This window comes from Gossypium hirsutum, chromosome D08, assembly GCF_007990345.1.
Source record: "Gossypium hirsutum isolate 1008001.06 chromosome D08, Gossypium_hirsutum_v2.1, whole genome shotgun sequence".
Classification (NCBI taxonomy): Eukaryota; Viridiplantae; Streptophyta; class Magnoliopsida; order Malvales; family Malvaceae; genus Gossypium; species Gossypium hirsutum.
The window spans coordinates 57,720,160-57,731,329 of record NC_053444.1 but is presented as its reverse complement, the minus strand read 5'-3'; positions in this window follow the sequence as shown (position 1 = coordinate 57,731,329).

The following is an 11,170-nucleotide window of genomic DNA, read 5'->3' as shown; positions in this document are numbered from 1 at the left end:
TCTAAAAACTGTGATATGCTCGATCTTTGGCTCGGAGGGAATTGGCAACTGGGAACTTCGGCTTCATCTGATAATTGAACAACTTGCATAGCCGCTTTACCAATTTCATTGATCAAGAAGTCAAGTTGCATTTCTTTTTCTTTGAGAGTTCCTTCATACGCGTGAATGTCCCTATCGTACTGCTCACTCTTTTCTTCTAGAGCCTTCAAGAGGTTATCTAATTGTTGTTGACGAGATTGCAGCATATTTTCTAGATCTCGTGTTTTCCTTTTTAATTCTTGATGTTCAGACTGACTATTCGCCAATTTTACAGTCACTATTTCATACTCGGCGTTCTTCCTTCTTAACTCTATCACAGCGCGGGCAGCCTTTTCCTCCTCTTTCTTTGCTTTTCCCTTCCAAAACTCCATTCCTCCCTTGATATTACTAATTTCTTCCTTCCATTCTGCTGTCGACTTGCCCAACCCGCTATTCTTTATAGTGTTTCTTAATTTCTTGTTTTCCAAATGAAGGTCCCTTAAGTCGTTTCTCACAATCTCGGCTTCTCTTTGTACTTTTTCAGTCCTGGACCTTTCAACCTGAACTTCAATCTTCAGTTGATAATTTTCTTCTTGAAGGGCACTAAGGTCCCGAGACATCTTGGCCTTTTCTCATTCGAATTCTTGTCTTGCCATTTCTAGCTCAGACGGCGTTTCCTCCGAGAAAGGATTCTGGATGGTGTAGTTTGTTGATGAGATTTGCTGACTATTTACCCGTTGCTTCCTCCATATGTCGTAATCTTGGGTAAGGGTATCAACATACAAAGCTAATTCCATGAAATGAATTTCCTTCCAATACTTTGCAGTGTCTCGGACTCTCTTCATATATCCTTCACCCGCGAAAGCGAACTCGAACTGTGCTAATCCTCCAGTTGCGGGGAGGAATTGTCCCGAAAAAAATTGCCTTTGGACTAATAGCAGAGCATATCCAACTCCTCCCCATAACCCGAGTAGAGGTACCCAATCTTGGCTTCCACATTTGTATAGCAGAACTGAAGGACGGATCCAGGGTGCTCTCCATGTTATATTCTTGGCGCGAAGATTCTGAAAAACTGATACCCAATGTTGCTCGGTGACTTCCTTCGGCCATTCTTTATTGAGGTAAGCTTCTAGCGGGGAGAATGTTTTAGAAAACATATGGAACGGAGTGCGCTCTACCTTCCAGAAGTGACTCAAAATCCAAACATTGAGCAACTGCGCGCATTCGATAAATCGTCCCTCCCCTTTTCTTCGACAACTACTCAGGGACCTGAAGGTCTCGGCTAGGATGGTCTGGACAGGGTTGATTCCTTGTTTTAACCTTTCGAAGAAATCAACTACTGCAACCTCGAGATGTCCGAGAACTTTTGGGAAAATGACCAAACCGTAAATGGCCAAAGCGAATAGATTTACCCTTTTCAGCATGTCGGGATGGTTTAGAGCCAAATCTCGTAGGGAGGACCATAGAATGCAAATGGTTTCATTCTTCTTCTTTATCTGTTTTTCGGCCCATGCATCAGCCATGTCTGTCAGTCTCACTAACTTTTTCTTGAAGATCATCGGCTTAGGCTCCTTCACATATATTTTGCCGAATTGTACATTGTCGATGCGGAGTAAAGCAGCATACTCTTCTATGGTTGGAGTCATGTCTTCTTGATTGAAGGTGAAACACTGATAAGCTGGGTCCCAGAACCGAACCATGGCTTGAATCAACTGTTCGTCTACATGGATGGTGATCAGGTGAGCTATATCTCCATACCTCTCAGTGAAAATGTCTCTAGTGTCTGAATCCCACTGATTCCAAATTCGAACCAAATCCTCAAAGTTATTTTGGCAAACATTTACAGTTATATGGTCGAGCAAATTGGCGACACACCCTTCCACTAGACTATCCCCCTTTTCTCTCTGAATTTTTAGAGACCAGTCCCGAATCATGACATTCTTCTCGGTTATTTGTGTAATTGACTCCTCCATCAGAAACCCGTTTTTTGGCAACCAACTTTTAATCAACACCTTCCTAATATGATGCCTATGATGCATGATGAAAATAAAATTAAAAACAAACAAACTTGGTTAGTAAACACAACAAATATAATTTGAAAAACAAATTAAACTACCCAATCCAATTATTTTGCATAAACAGTGTAAATAAAAGGCAAAAGGCATTTTCCCCGTGTACTTATTTTGATGACTATAAGCGGACAGAGGTTCGGCATGGCTCTAATTGGATAGCTCGTATGGTTCACTATATGCGGTTTTGGTTCTAGATAGGTACTCGAATTGCCCGTACTATCATCTACTAAGATTAACACGGAGCCTCGGTCATAGCCTATCACAGGCTCACGAGTTCAATTCGAGGGGTTACATTTACTTATGCCTATGCGGAGGGACAAGTTAACTCACGAAAGCATAAATCATATGTAACCTGAAAGTATTCACTAGCCTGTGCGGAGGGACGAGTTAACTCACGAAGGCGTAGCGTTTACTTTCACTTAAACGGACGGAGCCCGGGTAGAGAGCTCATGTTATGCGAAAATGCAAGTGCACGGTGTGTGGGGAACAACTCATAAACCTTTACGTTTCACTTAAAGAAACTAAACCAAAATTAAAACCATAAAAATTAAAAACTAAAAACAACCAAATAAGCAAGTTAGAAGAAATATTTACAGCACGATACAAATGCATGAATTTTGAAAACGAGATTTTTGGATCACGACCAAATATTTACTTTGAACAAGGAAATTTGAAAATTTTGACAAAACGTGTTTAATTCCAGACACGACTCTCAAAAAGGCTTTCCCCAGCGGAGTCGCCAGCTGTAGCGACCTAAAAATTTTGGCGATAGGCGCTAATCGAATTGATTGTTGAAAATTTGAAAACTGAATCTCGATTTTATTTGAAAAAAGAGTCGCCACCGATCTTTTTTTTTCTAGGTGTGATCGGACACCTAATAAATTCTCTTTTTAGAAGAAAATTTTATTTTTAAATTTTCTAAAAAAGAGGTAATTTTAGGTCTACGTAAGAATCCAGAGAAAATTCGAGTTCGGGAGTCGGTTACGCGCGAGGAAGGTATTAGCACCCTCGCGACGCCCAAAATTGGTATCTTGTTAAACATGTGTTGTCTTAATTTTCAAAAATACAAGTTCAATTTAATATTTAGTCGTGATCCAATTGAAACACGAGAATTTTGAAACACAACTTTTTTTTGAAACACGAAATATTTTAAAATACAAGAATTTTAGAAACACGAATTTTTTTTAAAAAAAACACGAAAATTTTGAAACACGAGAATTTTTTTTAGAAAACACGAATTTTATTTTTAAAACACAATTTTATTTTTAAAACACAAAAATTTTGATAAATTATGAAACACGAGGATTTTTTTTTGAAACACGGAAATTTATGAAACAATGTCAATTTTTTGAAAACACGAAATTTTTTGAAAGTCGAGAATTTTTTGAAAACACGGAGATTTATAAAACACGGAAGTTTTTTTTTGAAAAAAAGAAAATTTTTGAAATACGAGAATTTTTGAAAACAGGGGAAATTTTTGAAAACATGAAAATTTTTGAAACACTAGAATTTTGAAAACACGAAGATTTTTGAAACATGAGAATTTTTGAAAACACGAGGATTTTTTGAAATACGAACATTTTAGAAACATGAAAATTTTTAAAACATGACAATTTTTGAAACACGAGAAATTTATTTTTTAAAACATAAAAAATTTTAAAATACGAGAATTTGTGAAACACGAGAATTGTTGAAAAAAATAAAAAATTTTGAAAATATGAAATTTTTTTAAACACGAAAATTTTAGAAATATGGAAATTTTTTAAAAAAACACGAAAAATTTTGAAAAATGGAATTTTTTGAAAACACGAAAATTTTTGAAAACACGAAAATTTTTCTGATTTTTCATTAAGCACGTATCGCATTTAACACTAATCGGTGATATTCACTCAATATAGCAATGAAATCAACGAATTAGTGTCAAATCGATTCGTTACCTTATTTTTGAAAACACGAGAAATTTTTTTGAAGACACGAAAATTTCGAAACGCGAGGATTTTTTTTGAAAATACGAATTTTTTGAATATTTTTCGATTTTAAAAGGGCGTATCGATTTTAACGCGAACCGGTGATATTCACCCAACATAGCGATGAAATCAACGAGTTCATGTTAAATCGATTCGTTGCCTTATTTATTCAAAGTATTTAAAATAAAATAAAATAAAAATTAAATTAAATTAAATTAAATTAAAAATATAAATGCCAAAATATAAAAATGCATAAAATACTAATAATATTAAAACGGAAGAAAATACGAGCATTAAATTAAAATTAAAAACGAAATTACCGAAAAATCTCGAGACACAAGCTTCGCCGAACGGGTAACACAAAATTGAACCCCTTTTTTTCTTGTTTTTTCTTTTTTTCTTTTTCTCTCTTTTTCTTTTTTTTCTCTTTTTTTTTCTGCTGGGCTGGCCGGTTGGGCTGCTGGCTTGGGCCTGGCCTGCTGGTGTGGGTGGTCTGCTTTGGTTTTTTTTTTGGGCTGGCCTGCTACTGCTGGGCCTGTTGGGTCGGTTCGCGGGTTGAATCCGGGTCGGGTCGACCCGATATATTATTTTTTATTTTTTTCTTTCTTTTTTTCCCCTTTTTTCTTTTTTTTCTTTCTTCTCTTCTTCTTCCTTCCCTCTTTCGGCTCTAGCCTCTTTCACCGCCGCTGCCACTTGCGTCGATCTCCTCCGCCCTCGGTGGTTGTGGTCGGGCTCTCCTCTTCTCTTTCTCCTCTTTCTTTTTGCTGCTGAAAAATTTTTTGAAACTTTCTTTTTCTTTTTTTTTTGATTCGTGGGGGTCTTCTGATTTTTGGAGTTTAAACTCCTTTTTATAGTTGGTTTTGCTTCTTTTTTGCAGGTAGCAAGTGGGGAAGGAGCAGCCACCCATGTTTGTGGCCTGAAAATCTGGGAAGTGGGTGCCCCAAATCACGTAACCTGTCTCAAGGACCAAATCACAAATGTAGCAAAACTTCTGGGGCTAAATGTAATTTTTAGAAAATTTAGGATTAAAATGAAATTTAATGAAAGTTTAGGGGTCTAAGTGAAATTTAAAGAAAGTTTAAGGGTCAAAATGAAATTTAGGAAAAGTTTAGGGGTCAAAATGCAATTTTTATTTTTTTAAATTTTTATTTTTTTGAAATTTTGAAAATTAAACATAAATTTTAGTCGGACAAAAATTTAGTGCTTACACTCATGCACACATATATCAACAATCATGACACATCCATATTTCATTTTCGTTACTAAAGCTCAAACACAAAGCATTTATTTAACCTTTCCAATTTCGGCTCAATAGCCACACACAAGGAGCATGATTTCAATTGGCTTTATAACATAGGCTCTATGCACATTCGGCTATCCGTCATAGTATGACTAATCATTTCAATATAATTCAAGTAGGGTCATTACTCGAAGACTTACCTCGGATGTTGTCGAACAACTTTAATGGCTATTCAATTACTTTTTCCTTCCCTTTGTCGGATTTAGTTCCCCTTTGCTCTTGAGCTTAAAGAATACAAATAGGAGTATTCAATATTTAAACCAATAATATGAATTTATTTATCACATTCGGCAATCACATATCATTAAATTTTCAACCCAAAATGTCATTATATGACCACATATACACATATCCATATACTTAAGCTCAATAATTATAATATAATATCATGTACTCACTTTAAGTATATTGCCGAATATACTTAATCATACATACACCTAACCAAAATAATTTCTAAAATCTTTATATCATTTATACACTAAGCCGAATACTCTTACCAAGTTCACCTATATTCTTCAACAAATTCTTCATTGATCAAACACATATTCGGCTAAAGAAATGGCAATTTTAGCAACTTTTGATTTAATACTTAATCAATTATAATACATCTAAATATTCTTTTCATATTATTAACTCAAATCACATACATTATTTAATATAACATTTTTACATTCGGCATTAGTGTCAACCATAGTAGCCGATTCTTCCTACTTTGTACCCATGCATCTATTTGATCCTTAGTTAGTTCAAACACTTCACACACTAAGACTCATCCAATTTTAACAAGAAATAAAATCCTTAATCCTCAAACTACCATGGCCGAATGTTATAACCCAAGCCACATATATTGTTCCTCAAGACCCTTCAAGGACCACATTCGGCACCTCCTTAATAACAACCCAAATTTCAACCTTCAAGAAAGAAGAAGAAAAAATATATGTGCTAAGAGCTTCAAACTACTGGCCAACTATCAAACCTCCTAACAATCAAAACTTAAGCCATGGAATGATTAGAACTTGAACTAACCACCTTCTTTATACAAAATTTTCTAAGAATTTCAAGGTACTTACCTCTTCTTAATCCTCATCCAAACCGAACATAAAGCAAGAGAGCTCTTTCTTCTTCCTTTGATTTTTCGGTCAAGAAGAACAAAGAGGATGAAGCCTTTTTTTTTCTTCTAGTTTCGGCAAAATGGGGGAGCAAGGATGAAACAACTTTGGTTTCTCCTCCCACTCCCCTCATATTTTATTGTTCTTAACACAACATGTTGTCATAAACTTTTCATAATATGTTTTACCCATCACAATTTGTCTATCCACCTTGTCATGGCCGGCCACTACTATTTAGGGGGGAATTTGACATGCAAGTCCCCCCTTTTTTTTTCATGCACTAATAGGTCCTTATGCTTTGACCTATCACATTTCAAAATTTTCTCACATAAGTCCTATTTACTAAAATTCACCTACAATTAAACAAAATTCAAACACGAAATTTTCACACATGCACATGTACATATAATGAGCATCAATTATGACGGTTAATTATTTTTATGACTCAGTTTAGCGGTCCCGAAACCACTTCCCGACTAGGGTCAATTTTGGGCTGTCACATAGTGCCTGATCGGTAAAGCCAATAAATTCCCGTACTCTTCCAATCTTGTGGCATGCCAATTATATCCGACTAAGCCCGATTAGTTAATAGGGTATTCAAATCACTTTCTCAATTTCAATTTCACTTTCAATGTACAATTTAATTCGATACAATTTTCCACTTTCCAACAATATACTATTAAAAATTCATACATAATCATACTTCATCTCAATTTCATTCATTTCAATATTGAAACTTACCTTAAAATTTTACTTACCATACACTTAAATTTAAATATAACATTTAATAAATAGTAGTTTGATTTATAGTAATACAAACCGTGAATTTCTCGTTTTAGTCCTCGATAGCCTTCTCCTTTCCTTTGTGTGCCGATGCATCGGGTTCTTTGTTAGCTACGAAAATAATAATAATAATAATTTTTTATTAATACAGCACTAATTTATAATAATCAATTGAATTTCTTTTCAATTTATACCCTAATTCCAATTTAATCCTAATTAACTCATTTACTTTTCTAACTCAATTCACACTTCATTTCTACTTAATATCTTGTCATATTCAACTTAACTATTCAATGTTCATATTAAAACCCTAATTTTAAACTTCTTTCAATTTAATCCCTACTATGTAAAACTTATAACCTAGTTTACAATTTTAATCCTTTAATCAATTCTAACTTGAAATTCATTCAATTAAACCCCTAATTCATTATTTTGTTCAACATGAACTATGTTCAAAAACCTAAGAACTTTCAAAACTTCAACTTAATTTCAACAAAATTTCGTTCTAAAGCTTCTAAAACATCAAAATTAAGAGAAATGATTTAATTGACTTACCTTTTAAAGCTTTAAAACCTTAAACCCTAATTTTTTTCTTTTCTTTTTCTTTTCTTCTTTCCTTTCTCCCTGTTTCGAAAGCTCCTGTTTCTTTTCCCCTTTTGTTTCTTTTGTTATTTTACTTTATATATATATATATATATATTAGTTAATAATATTAATAATAATACATTATAATAATATAATATAATAATATTTAATTTATAAATATCTTTTACTTAAATTTTAAGTAAATAAATAATTATAGTACAAGTGTGTATATATATATTATTACACTTGTACCATCTTATCACCATACACTTGTCTTAATTTACTTTATTTCATAATATAATAATATTAATAATATTTAAATAGAAAACCATAATATTAATTAATAATTATAATTATAATAATAAATTAATAACAAAATCTCAAGATTTAATACTCATTAACCGCCTCATTCTAAGCAATTAGTCTAATTGCTTATTTAGCCCCTTAAGTTTTTCTTTAATCTATAATTAAACTTTTACCCTTTATTCAATTTAATCCTTTTTCGCAATTACTCTTAACTAAGCTAAATTCACCTAATTAAAACTTAATTAAGCTCACGACTAGACTCATAAATATTTCTAATAATTATTTACGAACCCATTTCATTAAGATGGAGGCTCGATATTGCACTTTTCCGATGCCCATGAATTTTGGGTCATTACACAACTCGTTTGGAGTGGAGGCAACTTGGTCATAAGAGAGAAAAAGGTTTTGAAAAGTTAGGGCACTGTGTTTGTGAAAATCATACCCAGGTTAGTTTTAATTTGGCAGTGCACAAGTCGAAGGCTAGAAGTCTTCTAGCTTCTAAGCACAGATTCGACTCGGTTAATTCCCTGCATAGTTCAACATGGGCCCATGGCGGGCTTTGGCAAAGATGGCGTTGTGGAAATACGAGTGACGGTGGAGATTGGTTAAGTATGTCTCATATTTCAGTCAAATTTGAGAGATAATTTTCCAGTTAAACTCTATTTATTTGTTTTAGTTGAACTCTGATTAGTCTAGATTATTTTATTATTATTTGACCTGCAAATTTAGCCTATAAATAGACTCTCTTACAACTTTAGAAAATACACCCATTAAAAGATTAGAACTCATAACACTTTTAGAGAATTTTGTGTTTACGTTTTGAGGGTTCTTTATTTTCGGGTTTCGGGGTTTAATTTTTATCTCCATCTTTTGTACTCTTTGTTCTTTTGGCATTATAATAAAATTATCTTTACTCGTGGTTTTTTATTCTCTTTTGAAGGATTTTTCCATGTTAAATTTGTGTGTTCAATTTCTCAATTTCTTCCGCTATTTTTTACTTGTTCGTTGCTTAATCGGGTCGATCCTCAATAAGTAGAATATCATGAAATAAAATCCTTACTTACTTATGTGGCAGTTACTATATGCCCACACGTATACGCCACAACAAACAATTAGGCGAGTTACTTTTCGCCAGTCAATACCATACGACAAAATCTTAAACTCGCCAAACCTAAGGTGTTACAAAACCTATTAAAATTAATCAATGCATTATGAATATTTCTATCCTAATTAAAAATTAACTTATTCGTTAGTGCTACTATAATTTAATTGATTCAATCTAAATTTCAATCAAAACTTTCTTTTCCAATACAAATTGAAATTATCAAATTAGAGTAGCTTGTTGATCAGACATGCATATTAAATAAGCGGATGATTAAATACATAATTAACATATATCAAAACAATTGAAGAGAAAACATAATAAATTAATTAAGATATAAAATCTATCATCATTTTAGAAAATAGAGACAAAAAAATATATCCAAAACAATCTAGCATCGATAAAAAGAAAAGAATCTAGAGACAAAATAGATAAATAACTTTTCAAAGCTTTTTGGATCTTCTTTCTTTTTGTGGCGAGAGTGTTTTCTTTTTACGTCCAAGTGAGTACTTTCTTTTTTTCTCTCTCTCTTAAAGGTTTTTCATCTTGAAACCTTTGATTTTTTTTTTTTTAATTTTTAACTTTTGATGTTATCGCAGTACTCCAGAGAACAAAGAATTATAGTGAAGCAGATTGCTTGCTGCCAAATTTTCTAATGTTCTACTACTAATTTGGTTCGGTGGAGCAAGAAACTTCTTTTCAACTCTTTCCTTCTTTATTTCAGTGTCTACAATGGAAAAAAGAAAAATAACGAATAAATTTAAATTAACTTTAAACATGCATATAAATATTTCAAAAGTATGCATGCCTTAACACAATCTTTTCCTTTTTTTTAGGCTCTGTACTTGCACCAACATTTTCTTCCATCTCCCTTTATTAATTTAAGTATTGAACAACATCTTAAAGCATTGAAACTCAACTTCCACAACCAATGAGACTAGCAACAATATTTAATAGCAATTTGCTTTAATGATAAAGGTTCATATAATTTTCTTCTCAAAAGAAACAATATTTAATTCACCTTGCTTCATATTTGCCCTTAGCTATTTTAGGGTCGGTGGTCTCCCTTTTGAAAATGGCTGGGTATACTCTTTTCATTAAGTCACCGTTTTCGCTTGTATGTGTTGATTAAAGTATGACTTTGCGACCTCTTAATTTCTTACCTCATCCTCCACGTTAAACATATTTATTAGTAGAATCAAATTTAAAAAGTAAGAAACAATTTAACTATATTAAACAAAATTCGAAGATTTCATGTTTTTAAAATCTATTTATGTCAAACACTCGTTTTTAACATAAATATGAATTTATTTATTCTCATTTACTCGAATCCAACTAACATTTACTCCAATTCAACTAACATAGGTGTGGAAAGGAATGACGGCCAAAGAACTTCCAATTTTCACCAAATGCATGCTTCAATTAATTAAACATATTAAATGGAGTGTGAAATGTGCGAAAGACTTATGCAGTTGCAGTATAGCACTGTGCAAATCTAAGCACATGGTTCTGCCCCTGAGTTGGGAGACATGATGGCTGTGAATCAATGTCTTAATTGCATCTCTTTATTTCACTCCAACTCTCTCTAAAGTCAATTACAGCTACTTCAAACCACCAATAAGAAGAACAAAAGGGTTCAATGCCTTCAAACTCTATCATCTCTCCATATAAATTTGACGCGAGTGTATATAAGTTTAGGGAGTGAGTACTTCATGGGTGAATGCAGGGTTTTTAACTACAATCGGTACATATTGGTACTGGTAAGTTTTATGCTACATTTAGTAGGCGTATTATTTTTTATACATGTTTTAGTATATAAATTAGCAATAAATTGGCTCAATTAATAATATTTAGTCATTCTCATGACTTATTTTTAGCAAAGAGAAGAAAAATTTTCACTTATTTTTTAGAGATGTCTCATTTCTTAC